Source organism: Centrocercus urophasianus, unplaced genomic scaffold (assembly GCF_019232065.1).
Source record: "Centrocercus urophasianus isolate 14NV4802_14NV808 unplaced genomic scaffold, USGS_Curo_1.0 seq_13, whole genome shotgun sequence".
Classification (NCBI taxonomy): Eukaryota; Metazoa; Chordata; class Aves; order Galliformes; family Phasianidae; genus Centrocercus; species Centrocercus urophasianus.
The window spans coordinates 21388557-21410598 of record NW_024884475.1 but is presented as its reverse complement, the minus strand read 5'-3'; the positions used below and the strand labels follow the sequence as shown (position 1 = coordinate 21410598).

General features: G+C 41.8%; 1 protein-coding gene across 6 annotated transcripts in view; it reads left to right on the top strand.

Moving 5' to 3' along the window:
* The window catches only part of RBM47 (RNA binding motif protein 47), a 73224-nt gene that overhangs the window by 31496 nt on the left and 19686 nt on the right, over positions 1–22042 (top strand). The window contains exons 1-2 of one of the 6 annotated variants that reach the window (XM_042812557.1): positions 156–244; positions 703–841. The exons of 1 other annotated variant lie outside the window; for it this stretch is intronic. The gene's annotated coding sequence lies outside the window, so the exon portion shown is untranslated. Of the gene's footprint in view, positions 1–154; positions 245–702; positions 901–22042 lie in introns of those variants that run through there. 4 more of the 6 variants (XM_042812551.1, XM_042812554.1, XM_042812558.1 and 1 more) reach the window with 4 other exon arrangements.

Below are 22042 nucleotides of genomic sequence, written 5' to 3'. Positions count from 1 at the left end.
TGATGTTGGGAGCACCCCCAAGGGCAGGTCTCCAAGCCCTCCCAGGTCCTGCAGTTGCCCTCTCCTCACAGGGAGTGGCAGTGGCACCTTGTCAGCACCACGCACTGGTGCCAGCCCATTTCTGCTGTCCTCTGCTTGTAATTGTTAACCTGCTGGGAACGTAAAAGCTCTGTTATTGCTGGTAGAGCTTTAACTTTGGGCACTCCGAGCAGCCGAAGCAGAGGAGCAGTGACTCTGCCTGAAGGTAAACCACTGATTATTTCTTTTGCTTCTTTTTCTGTTCAGCCTCCCTCCATGTTATTTCATACTGTGGTTTCAGGGTACAGCAAAAAAGTCTCCTTGCTGACATTTTGTTTTTGAACTTTTAGCTGTAATTTGAATGCCTGTTCTCTTAAAGCTGGAGATTTATTTGGAAATTTGTGTACTCCCATAAATTACCTGTTCCCTCTCAGCTTTCAGCCTGGCACGCCTAGGCTTGCAAGCAGTGTTAGAACAATACAGAGAAAGGTTATCATGACTTACCTGCCATTAATTATCTATTAATAGCTCATTTACTTAGGCCTTTTTATTTTTTCTTTTTCTGTGGCACACTTATCCCCACTCAACAGATTTCCCTCTCTGTGCTTTGCTTACCCGGGGGAGCACAGGGCAGTAGAAGTGCGGCCACCCCCCCAGTGCCACGTTCCCATTTGGTGTTTGCAGGGCGGGTGGGACAGAGGCTGCCTGGTAAAACATTGACCTGTGCACCAAGCCGTGGCTGCAGAGGTACGGGGCTGCCCGAGGACGACAGGGGAGCCTGGCAGCCACCAGCACACACGGGAGCATTCCGACTTCTCCACAGGTACTGTGCACTGCTGACCGACCTTCTCTTGGTTTTTTGGGAGCAAAGAAGAAGCAGAGGTCAGTTACAAGATTTCCAAAGACTCCCCTGGTAGAAATCTGGGGTGGGAAAAGTGCTTGGGTGGAGAAGAGCACTGTTATTTGTTGCTTTCTTTTGCCAGATACATTTGGTTGTGTCGTGTCATCTAATGCTTGGGTTGGTTAATAGCTAGTTGTTTTGGTTTTGTTGCGCCTTCATTTAAAACAAAATCTTGTGCCATTGCATTTGAGTGCTTCATTCATGGTTTTCTAATTAAGTTCATGACAGCCGGCTTCTGCTCATCTTCTAACCAGCAAGCAAGAAAATGAATCAAAGTTTCTGAAGAAAATGTGTAACTAAATTATTACAGCAAGGATGTGGTTGGTGACTCATGCTGAAAAAGGCTTGCTGATAGTTGAAGGAGCTTTGCTAATATAGACTAAGTGACTGATTTTTCCAAGACTTTTTCCTTGTAATCGCTGTGTTCTAAGAAAGCAGGAACAAAAAAAATTTCAGGATTTAAGTTCCCAGTAAAATATTATGCATATGCTACCAAGAGAGATGAAGCTGAGTGGCTTCAAATAATTTCTTTAAGTTTATTCAGTGATTGAACATTTTTACCACACCGAGGAAGCTGATTCATCCATGCAGGATCTGTTCCCACGTGTAATTTCCTAGTTTGTTCTTATATAAGTACCTATGATGACTCCCAGAAATCACCTTTCACATCCCAGGTGACTATCAAGTAAACCCGAAGGGGATTTCTCACAGCATGCTAGGTGTAAGGTGACTGATGTGTATTGAGTATTCACAAAGGAGCTGCAGCGTGTTTTGTGTGCAAAACAAAGTGAAGGAAAGAGGTTTTTTCATATGTTTGCTTTCAGTTTCTTCGTATGAAGAGTGTCAGCGTCAGGTCATGGCTGTGCTTGCTGCTTGCTCCTTGATCTGACTTTTCTTGATCTGTTTGCTGACTAGGCTTGCGCATTACACACTGGGCTTGCACATTACACACTTAGTAAATTCTTGGTGGTGTTATGCTGCACCAAAGTGCGGTAACACATTTACTTTATTAAAAGTAGTCTAAGCGAAGCATGATTTCGATTCTTAGCAGCACTACACCTCCTTGAGAAAAGTTCAGGGAAAAATTACCGGAGAACAAAGCAATCAGAGTTCTACAGGCATCTGCGGTAAAGAAATGAAATATAGCTCAAGAAAGATGTTGGTTAAGGCTGCACAGAGCTTCAGTTTGTTGATAAATCCTTAGAGGTAAACCACTGATCATCGCTGAAGTATGTGATCTGCATGTGTGTGATTCTTGCTTTCTCCTTCCAGGACCAGTGATCCCAGTATTAGGCAGTAAATTGGAGAGATGTAGAAGTTTCCTTTGCAGTAACTAAAGAGTTAACTGTTACCTCAGAGCTCTCAGAGACTGAGTTTAAAAAGAAAAAAAGAAAAAAAGAAAATCTAAAACTAAAGTGATGACAATGTTATCTCATCTGTTTTCATACAATGATAAGGTCCTAGCTGGTGACTGCAGGGAAGCTTATGTAGCTTAAATGGAAGGAATGGGACAGCTGAAAAGATTCAGTCTTTGAGCCCTGTTTGCACAATGGCAGACTGCTTTCAGAGAAGCTCCAATCCTTTTCCATCTCCAAATCAAGGAGTCAAGAAGAAATGTTATCAGATAGGCAGGTTTCAGGGCACGGGGGCCATAACAATTTAAAGGCAACAGAGAAAAAGGTGGTGCAGTGCATGCTTCATGGCTAAACTAAACTTCAAACAGTTGTTGCTCCTATCACAATTTTAGTTTGGCCTGAGAGGTTATTACTGTGGTATCAACAGTAAATAAAATTACAAGAAGACTGCTAACATCCTCCATGCCCCTGACACAGCCGTGGTTGTGACACTGCATATGTGCCATGGTGTGCCTGCTACAGTAGGGAGAAATGCAGCAACATTCAGTGGGATGGCTGAGCCATGCATTTACAGCTCAGTACTGCTAACATGTATCAGAGAGGTAGGAAATATTTTTGTGGAAAATACCCTTGTCTTTCCCACTGATGGATTATGGAAGAATCCACTGCAAACACCTCGTTTGGGGAAGGCCTATCCCCAGGACCACTGTCTAACGTAATACTACTAGTTTCTTTCCAAAACATCTGAGCAAATTTTCATCAGAGAGCTGACTGTGCTAGTGGGAACCCTCAGCAGTTCTTCTCTGTTGCTACTGGTTTTGAGGCACGTTTCATTTGTGTTTTAGACGATCTGATAATCTAAGTAACTTAGATCATTGCCATACATAATAACATATTATTATTTGCAAAAATGGAGCAAGCAGATTTCATTTCATGGACTGCACTTCCAGCAGAGCAGTTTACCAGGTTTTGGTTAGTTAAACCTATGTAAATACGATGAAAGAAGCAGGTATCATGAGGGACAGCTTTGTCTGTGGAACCTTTTTTCTGGTACACAAAGTGGAGAGGGCAGATCAATGCTTAGCCTGGGCTGCTACGAGAGATGCTGTTTAGAAAGAAATTGGTCTTCACCCTTAAAGGGAATGCCCCCCTAAAGGGGCATAGACATTAATGCTAGAGTTATGTGTAATAAAATATCACAGATCCTACAAAGACCTTACAGAAACACTTTCCCAGATTGGCACTGTGGTAACTCTTCATGGGTAGGAAGAAGGTTTTATATTTGAAGAAATAGGCAGAGTAAAGGGATATATTAAAAAGTGGACGACCTCTGCACAAACTTATGCAGGAAATGATGCTTTCTCTGTATCGTTGATCAGTGTTTGGATGGCAAATAACAAGTGGTGCCAAAAACAAATTTTCATATAATTAAAACTAGACCTGCTTAACAGGGCCATGAAAAACTTGGCCATTTCTCCCCTGAAATTATCTTTCCTAAGTGAGCCTGGAATCACAGAGCAAGAGCATGACTGAGGTTGGCAGGGACTTCTAGTCCTCTCAAGCAGGGACACACACAACACTGTGCCCATATCAGACCATATCCAGATGACTTTTGAAGATCTCCAAAAAGGAGATGTGCCTGGTCTTGCCAGGGTTACCTGGCTCATAGCTGTGCCCATCAGTACCCTTGTAGAGGGCTGCATGTGCACTTTCCACATCGAGCAGCTCTATGAGGACTGGCAGCAACAAGCTGGGGAAGGAGCACTGAGGAAATACGTGGCTCCCATGCCATGGAGTTTGGGTTCAGCTGCTCAGCAGGCAGAGATGGTGGGACCAGGAGTACTGCTCTGCCTCCTACCCAGGGCTGGGTCTCTTCAAGGACATCACCACATGGAGATATTCGTAGTCACTGGTTTTTTTCATCTGATACAGCAACTGTAGAAGGCAATTGCTAATGTTTTGGGCTTGGGACAGAAGTAGGTTAGAAGTAGCTTCAAGTTACTTCTGTTACTACTGTAGCTCTTCTACAGCGATGCAGCTCTGCACTTTTCTGCCCATGAGTGCTGGAGAAGCTTTTCTCTAGCTGTCCACTTGTACAACACCCACATGGTAGGAGTTTCTCCTTCACATTACTCTAGGAGAAATTTAAAACATTATCATCAAATTCACTTACTTCCTGAAGGCAGAAGTATGAATTTTACCAAGGGTTTTGTGCCTTTTATAGAAGTAAGAGTTTTCTAAGGGGAACTATTTAGCTTTTCAGAGCCAGTTTGCAGAAGCGTATTTTTGTGACATTGAACTGTTTTTCCTCTTTTTGTTGCAGTGAATGAAATGATCAGGTAAAGTGCAAGCCTTAAAAGACAGTGATTGCAGACATGTAAACAGCCTTGCACACTTCCAGCAGAGCAGAAAAACTCGTGTTGCATTGAAACCTCAGCTTTTCAATTTTGCTAAAATGATGCAAAGTGTTAACCCATGAATTACAGCTGAATATGAAATATCATTTTCGTGAAATGAAGTGACTTTAATTATTTTAATTACAAAAAATTATTTTGTGCTGAATGCATGCGTGTACAGTTCCCAATGATGTCAGTGAGAGATGAGTGCTAAGATCTTCATTTAGTTTTTCTTCCCTGTGATGTGTTCTTCCAAAGAAAACACTTCTTTCTGTGAGTGGTTGCTCTCAGTAGTAACTTTCATAACTTTTGATCTCACCAGAAGTCAGATGTTGCCCAGATCAGAGTGCAGCATGTAGTTGATGATTAAACATGCCTATCCAAATGAATGGCAGCCCTGCCTCCACACTGCTGGGTCACAGTGTTTCTCTTTACTTCCAATATTTAACAACAACTGCCAATAAGATACTGTATTTGCTTACACACTGGCAGACAAAAGTAGAAATAATAACTAATACTCGCAGCAGAAATATTTTTCTAACTGCCTGACAAAATAAGGCTCTCATGCTGCAGGAGACTTGCAGTTTTACTGGTCTTATGCAGGGTTTCAATGCATATCCCGGTATATGAGAGTAAGAAACAGCTGATATTGAGCAAAAGCTGGAAAGACATTTAACTTTCATACTTGGAGCGAATTGAGTTAGAGAGGTACACAGGTTGCCTCTTGTGCATCTAATATTTGGCTTTAAAAGGAACACAAATTTTTCAAACCCATGTCTTTTATGGTTGTTGAGTGAAGGAAGCCATGTTTTACAGGTGTGAAGTTGCTATTGGCTTTTCATCCTTTCTGACGAGCTGTAAGAACACTCATCATTCCAGCCCTTCCTGTCTCTTACAAAGATACTATCAAACAGCATGGCACTATAGCAGTGATGTATTTTCATAGCGGTCCCCAGTAAAAGTGCACATCTTGTTTGGATTTCTAAGCAGCCCTTAGATAGACTTCAGCTGGGATCAGGCCAAGCTTTACTGAGCCAAATATTTTCACCACAGTAATGGGGGTGCTTTGAAGGGAAAACTGCTGTATTAACATTCTGTAAGGTGCAGAAAGAACTTTTTCTAACCCTGTCTATGGCTCTTCTCCAAACAGTATTTGAGGCAGCCACTTCATCATTTTATCATGATGTTCTTCCATTTGAACAGCTTGCAAAGATGCTCAGGCCATACCTGTAGTTAGCTTGATGTAGACAGACAATCTGTAAATATCTCAGACATTAATGACTTGACAGTGGAAAGTTGATGAGTAGGCAGCTCCAGCTTGAATTTGTTGGGATTACTCTATCTGTTAGTGTTAATCAGTGAGGTTGGTAGCTTAAATCTTGATTTTGCAAACACTTCTCTATTTTGCATAGTGTTTGTTCCTGCTAATACTATCCTTGGGAACTACATAACCATTACTGCATGCCAAAGGAGCTTCATCAGGTTATGATTATGAGCAAATTCTACAACCGATCCAGCCCTACCTGACTGGGCCCTTCACAAAACGTAACAGAAAGGATGGAACCAAGGGAAATTTCAAGCTGCAGTACTACGAAGTGATAGCATGTGTCTAAGGACCTCTCCAATTCTCTTTACACACCACTCCCTTGTAGAAATGTGGGAAGAATGCCTGGGGTTGCTGCTAGGAAAGTTTGTGTGACTTGGTGGTGGGTACCATCAGTACGGATGGAGGACAGTAGATTGAGTAGAGGTGACTAGAGCTATTATCACTGCTTTATTTTTACTTAGAACTCCTCATCAGTAAGTCTTGAAACATAAAGCTTAGTTCTGCGTCAGTTATAAGTCCCTAGGCAAGGAAATATTTTTTGAAACTGCAATGCCATGGGTGGCAACATCAAGACAGTTGGAGAGGAGAAAGTAGAGCGGAAGTCTGAAATTTGGAGGAGCTGCCTATCTACACTCTGAGGTGTAGGCTTTCAACCTAAAATCAGCAAAATGCCTCCTGGTCCATTTTGTACTGTACAGTTTCTTTCCCATCTTCCTCTTTTGTCTCTCAGTGAGGTTCACAAGAGGATAAGATGTCTTGGGAAGTGGGAAGTCAGTGGTGAGAGACCCCAGCCTCAATTGTTTCCAGCAGGAAAGGAGAAATGAGGAGAAATGTGACCACAGCCATGAAACTTTAAAACTGAACTCGACAGTCATTTGAAGAAGTACGATACTTTTCTCAACCAAAATGTCAAAGAAACTATTAAAACAATGTCAGTGCAAAATGTTACAGAGAATGAAATCTTGGTATTATACATGTGAATTGTGAAAAATATAATCAGTGACTTTCTGCTGGGAATATAACTGAGTTTAATTCTCAGAACAACTTTAATAGCAACAATAATAATAATAATAAAAAGATAAGACACATAGCTAAGGAGTATTCTTTTCCTTTCCAGGTTAAAGAGTACAAGCAAGTATTTTCCAGAATACTTTCTGAATAGAAAAAATTGTTCTTGATCAGCTGGGGTAAAAAACATCCTTCAGATTCTCTACTATGGCTGTAATGACATATAGCCCTAGTAAAACTGGAGTCATGCACAGCTCTAGATTGTTGTGCTAAGCTTTTTTGTTCTAGGTAGTTATCTATTTTCTGCTGGAATATTTTGATTTAAATTGCTGGTGAGTTAGTGCTGATGCTGGATGCAAATACTGTGAATGTCACTAACTGGAGTAACACACATACCTAATCTAGTTGCTGACAACCCTGCCAATGGCCTTTTGGGTCCCTTCCAATCTAAGCCATTAAATTAATCTTTGATTTGAGCTATTTTCAAAGTGGCTGCTTTCTGCACAGTGAAAATGACTTTCAGATGAAGAATTTGTTTCTTCTAGGAAAAAATGAAAAGTGAGAAGTCTTGATAGCAAGGTACAGAAAGAGGTTTATTTTTATCTTAATGATGACGTGTGCCTTTATGGAAGAACAGAGGGAAGAAATGGAAATTAAGTCTGGTTAAGCAGACAAAAATGTATTCCAGTTCATTTAATACTGTAGGATCAGCTCTGATCTTCATTTGCATTTCAGACAAGGAAGTTTCAATAAAGAAATCATTGAATTACTTGGGAGTGTCCTCTAGACAGTATGAAAGCACAATGAAAGTACAGCTCTGCTGTGTGTTGGCTGTAATGACATGGGGGTTACTGGGAGTTTTGTCTGTGTTTTGGGAGAGGCATGTAGGGTCTGATTTGTAATCTTAAATACTTTGTAATCGTGTTAATATAGATGCGATGTAAACTGTTTTTAATTGCTTAATGATTTTACTGGCTTGGTAATCTAATTAAAGGTCTGTTGTACAAAAAAAAATGAAGAAGTAGGTTAGAAAGAGGACAGTAAGAAGAAATTATCTTGAAAGAAGTACGCAGGATTATTGTTCTCTCTTAGAATGCTGAGTGACTGTTAGCAATACTGGCAAACTCCTGTTTCCATGAGCTCTTCCCTTTCCCCCCCATGGAAGCAGGCAGCCCTCCTGCTCACTCATATGGACCAAGGGGCTCTGGCAGGTCCTTGTGAGCCCCAGTTGCATGCAGCAACACTTTGTGTCCAGAGTCCAGGGTTGCTCTGCTTGGCAAGTTGCTAACTGGCATGCAAGTTTATCAGAGAGCTGAACTTTGAGGCCTGACAGATTTGTTCTTGAATGTAATGGGGAAGTGTGTAAAAAAAAAATAAAAAAAAATTGAAAAATATTGAAAAATCTTATTTTGCAGATGTCAGACTTTGACAGCATTTTAGGATGTCAAAATTTGGCAACATTATGAAAGTGGAATTGTGCTAACATGCCAGCCTACAGGGGATAGGATCTGTTACTTCTCTTTCCTTTTTCTGCTTGCCCAATCCAGTTTAAGGGAGTTTTCTATTTTGGTTACACTTGGCTTTTCCAGAGATGTGATTATGTAAATTACTTTCAGCTAATATTGTTGTACTGAAGTCCATATCATTTTTAAAAGGGGCTTTCTAGTTCCTACAATAGTTCCTATCTTAAGATGGCAGATGTCTTTTATAAGGGAAGCGAGAAATTGAAAATCTCTGTTCTGTGTCACTCAGACCATTAGCGTGCAAGATCCACAAGTTTGCATAAGGGAGATGAAGAACATCTGCAAGGATTGAATAGATTTCCAAGCAAGCCAATGGCCAATGAGTGCAATCTCTCTTGCTCTGACTGCAAGAGTTAATGCTCTGTACTCCAATATCTGCAGGCCTCAGAGATTATGACAGTTCCTGATGGGGCCATTGCACACAGTTCAGCAGCTGGAGTTTGGTCATTCCAGATCGAACTTGCCCCTGATTTATTAAAAAAAAAAAAAATAATTAAAAAAAATCACTTTCTTTAGTGTAGCAGCTTTAAGACTGTTAAAAAGACTGTTAAATATTTTAGCTCCTGGGGCAGTTTTTTGAAGCCTCAAATGAGTATCATATTGGCAGTACTTTTATGTGCAATGGATTTTCCTATTTGCTTATGAGCTAAAAGATTTGGGAGTAGCAGTTTTTAGTCAAATAGCTAATTTATAGTGAGTATAAATTTTCTTTCAGCTCTGTCAGTAAGAGACAGATAGAGTCAATTTTTTTTTCTTTCTTTTTAAGAAAATTAATGTGGGGTAGAATAAACAAGCTGGGAGATTTTTTAAAGAGAACTATCACCAAAATGGATGTATCAGCCTGGAGCATCTGTTCAAGTCAGCTTTCAAACAGAATACGTTTCTGATCCATGCTCTACTTCCTCTGGCTGCTCATGTGAAAAAGAGCAGACACAAACACCAGGAAGATGTGGCCCGTGCCACGGGCCCAGAAAAAAGGAAGTGAGCAGCAACAAGCTGGGAGTGTAGGGCTCCATCCCTACATCCATCACCAGGTTTGGGTGCAGAGAGAGAGCAGTTCTGCCTTGCAGAGGAGGACACATCTGGGCACACAGATGGTACCCATGTTGGATGGTTGGTATTGGAAAAGAAACACTCAAACCTTTGCAGTTTCTCAGATTATTAAATGGCAATTAAAATAATTCCTCATGTGTAAAATGCAGTCAGGTAACAGGGCATTCTGACTCATTAAATGAATGCCTGTCAAAGTTTTCTCTCAGGGTGTTCCACTTTCTTGCTTGTTTCAGGATGTTAAACCACCAGTTGCACCAAAATCTATGAGCCAAATATTTGGTGGGTGAACAAACCAGGTTTCCAAAACACAGCTGTGCAGTCAGCTGCCAGTTGGATGGCTCTTCCTCCCACCCCAGAGCATTTGTACAATAACCTGTTTCTTCTGCACAGCCTACCATCCCCAAGGCAAAACGCCTTGTTAAAATTCGATTGTGAAATACAGCTTTCCCATTCACCTGCTATCACCAGGATGCTTTCATGTACAAGATGGATGTAACAGCACAGCACTTAAATTGTTGTGGTTGGTGGTTTGACGCTCAGCTACAGACTATGCTGTGAGGTATCTATTTGTGTGTGTGTATGTGTGTGTGTGTTTGCACTTTTGTACCAGGTTTCTTCATTTTGCAGGGTTGGTTTTCAGCACTTGTGTGGGCAGCATTGGGCACAGCACCAAAGAAGGGCAAACCATCTTCTGGGTGCTTGGCTTAGCAGTGCTACCTTGAGAACAGTGTGTGTACATGAGATCATCACACTGAGTGATGAGGAGTTAGATGTGAGTTTCTTTAAATTTGTAACTAAAATAGCCTTTTAGCTATATGCCCAGGTTTCAGATCAATGCTCCACTTCTGAGCAACCAGAAGGAGAATAAGTTTTTCCTCACTTGAGCTTGAGGCAGGTTTCAATAGAATCATACAAAGTTTCCTGGAAATAGGAGAGTCAAACATTTGTGGCTTGCATCTCCAATTTCCAAATTTATTTCTCCTACTTGATTTGTGCTTGGAGAACTTTTGTAACCAGTAACATTCACTAGCATATACTAAAAGTTCTGCATTGTGTAAGGGAAAATAAAACATAGTTAACAGGTGATTTATCCCAAGGCATCAGCTGCTGCCTAGAGGAGCTGGAGCTGAGGAGGACTGCAAGGCTGAGAGGCCTGCTGACCCCAAACATGACCCCTGAGACTATCACTGCTTCCCACTTTGGAGTACAAACCTGTGGGGAGAATATGGCCACAGCAGAGTCCCCTGGCTGTACAACCATCTCTGCTGCTTCATCCTTTCCCATGGAGCATGTGTCAGATTCATGGGGGTAAGAAGAAGGCTGTAATGACCAAGACCACTCCTTATCTTCTAGCAGCTCCCACTATGAGCTGCTACCTCTTTTGCATGAGTGGTACATGGTACTACTCTGTTAACTCCTTCAGAACAGGCTGGCTCATACCTAAGATGCTTATCCTGAGACTTCTCTAGCAGCTGTGATGTTCTCCCTAGTCCTAAGGTTTGATTAGCTTTTCTTGTATGCTTTTGATTAGCTCTCACCACCTGAAGCATAGCAGAGGAGAGTCATGAAACTGAGGGTGTGTGTTTGGGACACAGAACGGAGTCATGTAGGGACATCTCAGCATGTAAATTCTGCATCAGGTCAGGCAATCATGCCTGGCACAGCCTAATCCATTTTGCTTGTTGATGGAGCCACATCTGCGCTTTGTTTCAAGAACTAGTTGGTTCCATCCAAAAACGTACTCAATAACAGACATTTATAGAGTGTGAGTGCTCAGCAGACAGGGCAGAGCATGATCTGCAGAACTGAGCATGGTGCAGATGCGCAGAGTGTGTGGGACCAGGGACCAGGGTACGCAAAGCATTTCCCCAACAGAGGCAATGGAAAGGACATGTGTACCATCTTCTGTGATCTTTCTCCAAGCCAAAAGAAGCTGCAGCACAATAGAGATCCAGCCCTTCCTCTGCTGGTGAAGTTTTCAGGCCTCAGTGGATCTAACTGGCTTGAGCCAGGCAGCTGAACCAGCCTTCTGTTTGGGGTAGAAATGCTCTTGGACTGCCTCAAGCCATGTTCTCCTCCAGAGCTTCACTCTGTGAGAGCACAGTGTGACCCACATCGCTCTCCCTTCTAGAAATAAATGTGATCTTCCCTCAAAAGGGAGTATCTGCCCCTGCAGCTCCTCCACAAAAGACAAGAGCATTTGAGTAGAGGGTAAAGAGTAGAGCGTTATGTTGTGACTGGTTGAGATTTTTTTTAAACCAAAACACAGTTTGGATGGAAAGTACGCATCATTAGAAACAAAAGTGTTGAGAAGAACTCTCCGTTTTAATTAGACATTTGTGTGCAGTCTGTAATTTCTGGGCTAAACCATAAGAACTGCTCCAAAGCAGTCAGGAGGATGACCCCAGCAGCAGCATACATTCTGACTACAGCACTCAGGGCTTTTGCCTGCAGCTGTGCCACTGAAACAGAACACATTTGTCTTCCCCACACCAAATCTCCAGCTGTCAGTTCCTCTTTCTGAGCCATGAACTCGCAACAGAGTTTGTAAAACATTGCACTGCCAGTATGACAGGCACTTAGGAAAATTCTTGACAGGTAGTGACAGATTCTCTCTGCTCCTATTATAAATTTTCCCATGTTTTCACATGGTTCCTTATTTTCTTTGATAAGCCCAGACTAAATTTATGGTTATATTCATTCTGTCTGTACAGTTGAGCAAGCATTGGCTTCCCTGCTCTGATGGGAAACATGAACATTGTTTGGTATTAAACAATACATTGTTTTGGTGCTTTTGCTGCTTTTGAGAATAAAAACATCAGACATAAAGCCCAATAATGGGGTAATAAATAAACTGGCTTTTCCTTTTGCAGAAATAAATATACAACAGCACACTGCATGTTAGCTTTCAGAGGTTTCCAAAACACAAGCCAGACAGCTAGTGGGATTGTTCCTTATACATCCTTAGTAAAGGATATATCTCACTCTTCAGATTTCTATTTGTCATAGAATCATAGAATGGTTTGTGTTGGAGAGGACCTTTAAGATCTTCTAGCTCCAACCCCCTGCTGTAGGCAGGGGCACCTGCCTCTAGGTCAGGTTGCTTAAAGCCCCATCCAGCCTGGCCTTGAGTGCTTCCAGGGAGGGGGCACTCACAGCTTCACTAAGCAACCTGTTCCCCCATTTTAGGTGTTTCTTACAGTTTTATTAGGTCAGTTCTTTCTGAATATGTCTCCTTTGTTATTATTGCCTTAGAATTAGCCAACTGATATATAAAGCAACTGAAAATGGGAGAAAATATGAGAAAAACAACTCTTTCAAACCATCATATTTTCTCTTTGCAACGAGCTCTTTCTAGAAAATGAGGGAAGGAAGGAAAGCAGCTCTCTCTGTAGCCAATAATTCTACAAATGAACTGAAGGAAAAAAAATTTAAAAAAAGAAAAGAAAAAAAAAAGCAGCACATCTCTCCCTTCCACCACTGCAATAACCAGTTTTTTTAAGTCTTGCTATATGGCATCCCATTGGATGTTCTCACTATTTCTATGACTTTCCAGTAACCTTACATTTTTGTCTGTAGTATTCTTAAAAAAGCTTAAATCTACTGTTACTGAAGGAAGAAGGACCCTTTCCAGAAGCTACACTTAACAGTTATGCATTTATTGAGTTCTATGCTTAACAAAATGAATAGGTAGCACAGACTGGGAAATTTGGTTTGTACTCAGGGTTAGAATGTAACTGCGTACCTTTTTTGTTGCGTAATTTTGTTGATAAGGCTTCTGGTAGTTGGGCAACGTAATGATTAAACTTTGTATCTGAAAGATAGAACTTCTGTGCTTTTTGTTTATTTGTTTGCTTTTAATATGTTTCCATTTTAAGTCAGACTTCCTAGGACCAATACCTAGGCACTTGCAGAGTTTGCAAAGGCCTTGATCATGCTTAGCTCCTTATCTCAGTGTGAACTTGACAGACAAGAACTGAAGGATTTAACATCATTATAATTGGATGATCTGTGAGTAGAAGAATTTATTAAGTCTGACTTTCTACAGTGCCTCTGTAGGAATGCAGAGCAATTCCATCCCTGTCCTGTGTCCTCAGCTTGTCCCATCCTCCCTCCTTTTGTGTCTCTTCTTTGCTCTTTCCTGTACCTCTTCCTCTTCAGCTGAGCAGATCTGGAGGCTGTTGCAGCGCGTTTCACTCAGCATGGCTGGACATTGCCTTTCAGGGCAGGCAGTAGCCCAGCCAAAACAAGCTCTCACTTCTTAATTTCATTCCTTAGATTTAGCCCTTGTTTTCATGAAGCTGGCCAGCAGATCTGAAAGTTATAAACAGAGAGAATGGGACTGGCAGTCATGGTGCAGTTTTGTACGCCTGTGGTGGGGCACATGACCGTTTTTAGAAAAGCAGACTGAGAGCACCAAGTGTTCATCACAAACAGGAAGAGCATGCAAGAGAATCATGGAAATCATAAGTAAACAGGGAAATTAATCGCTATGCAAAGACAATGAGGTATATTCATTGCCTTCTTGTCATGGTTTCAAAGAAATGTGCAGAAATGCATTTTTGCTCCCTTTCCAATTTTAAATTTTTGAAGCAGTCAGCACCTGTGAGCTCAAAGTTTCACAGAAGCTTTGTGAAATGGCTTTAGGCATTTTACTGTGAGTTGCTGCTGGACTTAGCTCGCTTCAACATGCTGACCCTTGGCCAGTTGAGGTAGGAGAGAGGCTGGTTGTTCTTAGTGAAACGTGATCACAGTGTACTCATGGAAGAGCCTTTTGTAAAGTGTGTCTTAACCAGCTCTAGTCATCATTCAGTGTCTGCAAAGATAATTTCAGTGGAAGAGCATGTAGGAGTATAAGTCTTGTTACTCTTTGCCCTAAGAAGACCTTTCTGTAGCTGAGGTCTCAAAGCTGCAGACTGGGTGCTGAGGATACCACGATGTGGTGGTACCATGCACAACATGGCCTAGCTGCTCATCCCACCTCCAGCCCCATCGTAGCCCTACATGAGTCCCAAGCCTGCTGCTGCTGGCAACCGAGGAGCAACCGGAGGCTATAAACTGTATTCAGGCACCATTCTTCAAGATGATATTATGACTGTGCTTACATTTCCTATAGCTTTAGCAATGATGCAGACTGTGCCATTGGGAACCTGATCAGTGACTCCACTGTCCAGTGGCCAGTCCTAGATGACCTACCAAATGTTGTAATCATTGATAGAAGAGTGATTATAGAAAATCCTTCTTTCAAAGAAGTCTGTCATCCTAGTCACCAAATACAAGAGACTGCTTTAGATCTCAGAAATGCTGTTTCTATCTTGAAGCTGACTGTATTCCAAGTACAACTGAATATCTTCATTAGAAACTGCCAGTCACTTGGAGGGTCCTGTCCTTGGTTGTATCTGGTAGCAGTAAGATTCGTGGATGGCTTTCCTTCATTAGTTTAAAATGTACTGCCTTCCAGCTTCACTGGAGGAAGCACTGAAATTATACAACTGTTAATGTGTGGAAATGACTCACAGCCAGTGTTGGTGTGTGGTCCAGGGGGAAGGGCTAACCTTTTCCAGAGCTTCATGCTTAAAACCAAGCATACAGTGAGAACGTGCTTAGTTTAGCTTCCCGTGATGTGGGCACAGATCAGGCACTAGCCTGCATCTGCAGTGCCTCCCAGAAGTCGTGTCCAAACCAGTGTGTCTCCCCCACCACCACCTGTCCTTCTCTTGCTCATGCAAGTAGGAGTATCAACTCTCTGCTTGTTCCAGGTCTCAAGTGGTCCACGGCTTGCATAGCAACCATCACACTGTGCTCAACAATTACTCCTTCAACATTACGTTTAATCTTCTAAAGAGATCAGCAGCAAGCCAAAAGCAATCTTTTCATGTGCAAAATTGTCTTCATTTTTCCCAAAAGATCATAGAATTTCCAAAGAATCTCCATTAAAATGACACAAAAGCAGTCTAAAGCCTCAGTATCACCTTATTGCTCTTTGTTGGTCTTGTGGTACATCCTCCGGATAAGATTTTACAAAGAACAAAGTTCAAAATGCAGATACTTCATCACCTGGTCACTTTATATTTTCATGGAATGCACTATCACCAGTTCCATAATGTGAATATGAGAAACAAATTGAATGACTGATGTAGCATCAGTGTCAAACATGATGTCAACATTATGTCAATCATGATGATGAGGTACTAAGAATGAGTAGGCTTAGTTCACATTAATAAAATTTCCACCGATCAAAATTTGACCAGCTCCTCACCGGCACCCCTAAACGAAGCAGCTAATTACTTTTATAGATAGAAAATAACTTTTTAAAATTTTAATACATATGAGACGTGTTCAGGCCTCAGAGGTGATATGGAATTCTAAGTAGCTGGGCAGGTGATGCACAGATGACAATCTGCTAGTTGCTACATTAATCTGCACACTAGGCACTCTGAACTCCACATTCAGAGGTTCCATGGTAAATCATGTTATCGAGTCAGACTGGGGAGACTGGAACAGCTTGCACAAAAGCACCTTCCTTTTTCTTTAGGAATAGTCTACAATAACATAGTGGGAAGAGCAATGTCTTCAAATGCAGATATCTGGCTACCTTCAGTGGTGTTCTGAAGATATATACAGCCATAGAAAGGTCAGATTTCAACCATCTCAGATGCATGCAGACTGTAGCAAATTTCACCAATGAAATATGTTCCCTTTAAAAATTTACCTTGTATATTTGTGAAAAGGGTAAAGGGTAAAAAGTCACTGCCCTTTTTGTTCCTGAGATTTTAGCTAGTTCTTCAGAAAAGAGACTGTCTCTCTGATATTAAGATCATTTATCACCTGGTTAACCTGCTGACAGACTGCCATTTCCTGTATAATTGCAAAAGCTACCTCACAAGCAGCTACGGTTTCTGTTGCATGTTGAACATTATTTATGTCCAAGAGCCAAGGACAGTAGTTCCCATCAGTTACATCTCTACTAATGAATAAAACATGCCAGGGTCTCTTCCCTGGACAGAAGAGCAGCACAGCACACAGTATTTTAATGGAAATCTTGTCCTTCCTCCAGAAACAAGGTAGATATACACCTCATCACCTACCCTGGGCAGTCCCTGCCCCATTCTCTTTGAGACTATGCCCAGGCCAGTGCAAGTAGGTTGGCCTAAAACATTTTCAAGGAGCATGCAAGCAATTAACAATGTAACTTCACATCCCAAAGCCAAGTTCTGTATATTTCCTTGTACAGATGTAGGCACAGAGCCCAAGGGGGCTAGATAGAGGCTCAAGAAATTTTGTTACAATGAAGGAGTGGGGGTACAGCCCCAGGTACCAATATGTGAGTGCGCTAGGTTCTTCAGGTATCCACCCTGCAGGAGACAAGAAATACGAGACATCAAACACAGCAGACCTGAGGGTACAGATGTTGCTCAGAAGAGCTCATTTTGTCCCTCTATCCCCCTGCGTTAGCCAAAGGAAAGGCTTCTTGCTATCTAAGGACTTTTTCGTATAGCTTCTGAGTCTAACTCCAAGGATGTGGTTAATGCCCTCTTTAAAATACAAAGTTTGGAAATGCCCTCTTTAAAATACATATTTTCCATTAGTAATAGAAAATATGGGGATTTGGTGTGTCCTGGATGGGATAGGATATACTTCCAACTTAAGCTTTGTGAAGGACAGAGGATGCTAGGTCATTGTAGAAACATTTTCTTAAGCAAGGAAGGGAAGGAACAACTTAACCAATGGATTTAGTACTTACTCCATTCAGACCATTCTTCTCATTCCTAACCATTTCAGCTATTATTGGCCTTGAAATAGCAGACACTTTGCTTATTTTATCTTGTCAAATATCTGTAGAGGTAAGTTATGTCAACAACTCTCTCGGGTCTTTCTTTGAGAGTGAAGTGTTTTACAGCAGAAGTGTAGTCCCATAAAAAAGTCACCATACGGTGTGATTTGGTTACCACTGCCCATTAACAAAGTCCTTGACCACTCTCAAGTTTAATTAGGGCAGCTCTACCCAGCAAGGTGACCTGGGGCAGCTCTGGCTGTTAGAGGTATGACCTGCCAACAAGGCCATGCCAGTGGTGGGCCCCATTTTGGGTGCAGCCATGGAGGTGAAAGTGCTCTTTTACTGTTGGAGAGTGTTTGGTTACAGGGGGTGGTTTCACTGCTGGGTTGCAAAGTTCATCCCTGGAGTTATACTAGCATTTCTGTGCCACAGTAGTGATTCTGGAGGGATGTAGCTCTGGGACTGCATACTGCAGGTTTAGTGAAGTAACTGCGGATAAATGGGCAAACCCATCCTACTTCCTTCACTATAGAAGCCAATCTTATTCTTGCAATTGAGTACTTTTGGTTGTAGTCCTTAAAACAAAAGGAATCTTGGGAATGGAGTTTCTGATACAGTTCTTGCCTGCAAATGAGCAGCCTGGCTCCTGCCTCCATCTCAGAGGAGGCGGTGGGTGGGGAGGAGCAGGCCAGAGGCTGCTGTGGGGAGGAGCAATCGGATTCACACTTGGCCGCGTGGACAAAGTGCATTGTGATGAGGTACCAGGAGGTGGGACGGCACTTCTGGCTTGCCTTATTACACACTGTCACTAAGAGCTTCCCTCAACCTCCCTGCCACCCCAGCATCAGAGGCCAGGTGTCTGGGTGTGTCATCATCTCTCAGTCCCAAGACAGATTCTAATGTGACTTGGTCACATCAGTGTTCTACCATAAGAAATGAAGTTCATTCTAACTCTGATATGAAGGTCATCTGTTTAACACTAAGACTTCTCCAGTAGTGATCCTCCTGTGCAAATAGGAGTGCAGACTCTGCTTAATTCACATTCTGTACTCCTGACAACGTATCAGCATTCCATGACACGTCACTTCTGCCATAACGTAAAAGCCAGGAACTAATGAATGCAGGCAAGCAGTGTGTGTGCATGGTGTGGCCACACAAATGTTGAGACAGCAATGGAAAGGTGAGGAAAGGTGCACAGTGTGCCTGTGGGGAGGATGCACTGGGGCCTTAAATTTGCATCACCAATTTACAGTATTTGTGAAAATATGCTGTGAAATGGTCTCAAGCAGCCACATCAGGCTGGTGAGCACTAAACCTTTTTCCCATAGAGTGTTTTATTTACCAAGGGACCAAAAAGCAATCATTGAATTAATCTCCCTTGTAGATATATCTATCTAGAACCCAACCTGTATTTATTTTACTGGAAAGCAAACATCCTACAGAAACATAATGGTTGTAGTAATATAGAAGCTCTTCAGGTTTTAATGGTTTCCTTCCTTCCTCTTTCTTTCTCTCTCTCTCTCTCTCTCTTTTTTAATGTCCTAATTGAAAGCAATAACAACCAATGGGCTTATTCAGTATCTATCTGCTTAAATTTCAGAACTTAAACCGGCCTTCAGGCTTTAACAAAAGCACAGAATCTTACATGGGGAATCCACCAGGGAGTTCCTCTGTACTGACGTTCCTTGCAGAGTGACAACTGAAGTGTTTGCTAAAATGAAACACAAACTTTGTATAGCAACAGTTCAGGTTATCAGGGCAACTCTGGCTGCCCATGAACCAGAGATACTTGAGATTAAAACACAAAAGGGGAAATCCTGTTGTGGCCACCTGCATAACTCCACAAGCCTCTCCTTGGCAGGTCTCAGAGAGAATCCCACCTCCTACATCATCAGCTCAGCTGACCTCAATCAGTGACCACATAGCAGCTTGTCCTAGCAGCAGCAGGATTTGTAACTGCTGCTCTCCAGGAATCTGGCAGGCTTATGTGGAATGACAGTGCATTTAAAAGCACCTCCAAGGTCTGTAGTTTTTATCTGGGAAAAGCTTCTGGTTAAAATCAGAGCCAATTTTACTGGTGGGACTCCACCTCCCAGGCTGTGACATTGTCCTCTCCAGTGGAGACGTAGGAAGTGGCCAGGGCTGGCAGACAAGAGGGGAGTCTGCCTGTACAAGGACATTTTCCAAGATCCCAGTGACAAGATAATGGCCAAAGAACTGACGTAGGTTACACATTGAGACAGTTTCAGTCTTAGAGAACCTGGAAAACTGTTGTCTCTGAGCGTTGTCCCAACTGGATGCCTGAGCACCTCTGAAAACCTCTTGAGATGATGTAGTAAATCTGTTTTGAGACATATAATACATGTGTTTGAGTGTTGCATATGATCCATTCATTAAAAAAAAAAAGAGAAAAATGTTTTGGTACCTATTTGGGGCTGCATATTCTCAATATTCTCAACAATCTTACCAGTTTTTGGTTTTTAAGTCAGGAAATGGAGAAGTGTGTTTGCACAATCTCATTGCATAAGAATGAGAGCAAAATAACGTTACTCATTTCAATAAAGTGCCGTTGTGTCATTAAACATTCAAATAGGCAATAAAATTGTTCTGCAAACCTGAGGGAACCTGTTAGACCAAACACAAAAAGGTTTTGTTAAAAAGACAAGGAAAAGAAAGAAAAGGGGAGAAAAGGGAAAAGAGGCTGCTAGCGTTAATGTTATGAGGTCCTGTGATCTAGTGGCTGGCAACCCTGCCCATGGCAGGGGTAGGAACTAGATAACCTTTAATGTTACCTTCATCCTAAGCCACTCTATGATTCTATTATCCTGTTTTTTGTGGCTGTATAGTGGCTGACCTAGAGCATATATGTGAATATACTGATAAATTGTAAAGACTTCTCAGAGACTTCGTGGGTTGCTCATAAATTTATGTGTCCTTTTGGTGAAATGTTTTAACTGGCACATTCCCTTTTCGTTCCACTGCAGTTTCTAAGTAGTCTCTGAAGATCAAATGTGACCATAAAACTAAAACCTCTGCTTACTCCTTACCATTTCTACTCCTTTCATGTTCTCACATCTGCATCATCACAGGATGCCATGCTACCAACCTGAAATCCTTCCTGAGAGCCTGTTTCTTACCATGCTTATCAAAAACACTAGCTCTCACCCCATTAAAGACCCTCTCCAACAAAATGATGAGCCTGTGATCAGTCTCCAAAAGCACTGGGGTTGGATCTTTGTAAAAATCCCAGAAAAGCACTATCAGTAATCTAGTAGGGCTTTTCATCCCATGGAACACATCCAATTAGCAGAAGCAAGTGCATGTATCTGTTCCTAGAAAGGACAGGCGAGGGAAAGCCCCTAGTCTCCTTGAAGACCTTTTATTGCATCAGGGAGTAGACCTCATTTGATACTCATCAGCACGTTCCAGTGTATCTCAGATTTTTTCCAAGCATCCAGTTTTTTCTTTCATAATGTTCAGAACAATTATTTAGGAAAAGCTTTTCACATCCCATGCAGGAAAGAGTAAGAGAAAATAGAAAATATTTTGGAAAGAAAGCATGAACCAGATGGTATGGACAATTCTCTGTTCTGTTTTCATTCACATGAGATTTTGCCCCTGCTTAGCTGTCAATCATAAAAAAGTGGAAACAATTGTATATTTATGGTAGTACTGTATTGGAGGGTGACACTGTCATCGAGTCAAGCTGTAAATTAGAAGGCAAGATATGCTTCTATTCCTACAGCAGCTCAGTTGTGCTGTATGAGGAGCGGAGCATGCGTGCACATACAAAATCTATCCTCCATTCCACTGGGATGCCTGTGCTGTTAACCCTTTTCCACTCTGGCTTAGATGTATCCCTCTCATGATGCCAGCGTCATAAAGAGGCATATGGAAAGTCATATAATCACTATTATGGTGTGTATGAAGCCAAGGGGCTCATAATGCAAGGAAAGCTGGGTACACAGATAAAAACTTGCACAATTCTGCCCAAATTTCTTAGGCTCCCACAAAAAAAAACTTGCAAGACAAAATAATTTATTTTCAGTTTCTGCCATTGAGAATACTTCTTATCTACTGATTTTCACTACTTTAAATGATAGTGGGGACAGATCTTGGAAATGAACAAGGTGGAGCTAAAAGTGAAAGTGTAAAAGGAAAGCCAAGAGTTTGAGCCACCTCCCTACACATTCCTGATTCACATGGTATGTTGAAGAGCCTTCTAAAAGTGAGCGTACTGCATTTTAGCCCAACACTCTGCTAGCAGAAGTGTGTTCTCAGTCCACTTATCACGCTTCTCTGTGCATTCAAGTGATAGGATTCACTTTGTAATGCTTCTAGTTAAAAATTAAGATCAGCTTGTTTTCCAACAGAAAAATGTGAAGTCAAGGGAAGAACAGTGACTTCAAAAAGATAATGTGATTGAAGGGAGTTCTGTGAGTTTATACCAACTAAATGCCAGCTTCCCCGTATACATTCATGAGACTGAAGCACGGGACAGATTTTGGCATAATCTTCTGGATTTTATCCCCAGATTTGAGACTGATTATTTCTACAGTCATGGGCAAACCACTGAATTTTCATGAGGCAGCTTCCCTGCCTGCAGAGCATCTCGTGACGGATGAGTTACGTTTGCAGAGAGGAATTCTGAAGATAAAAAATCCATGTAGTACACTGGGGCTGT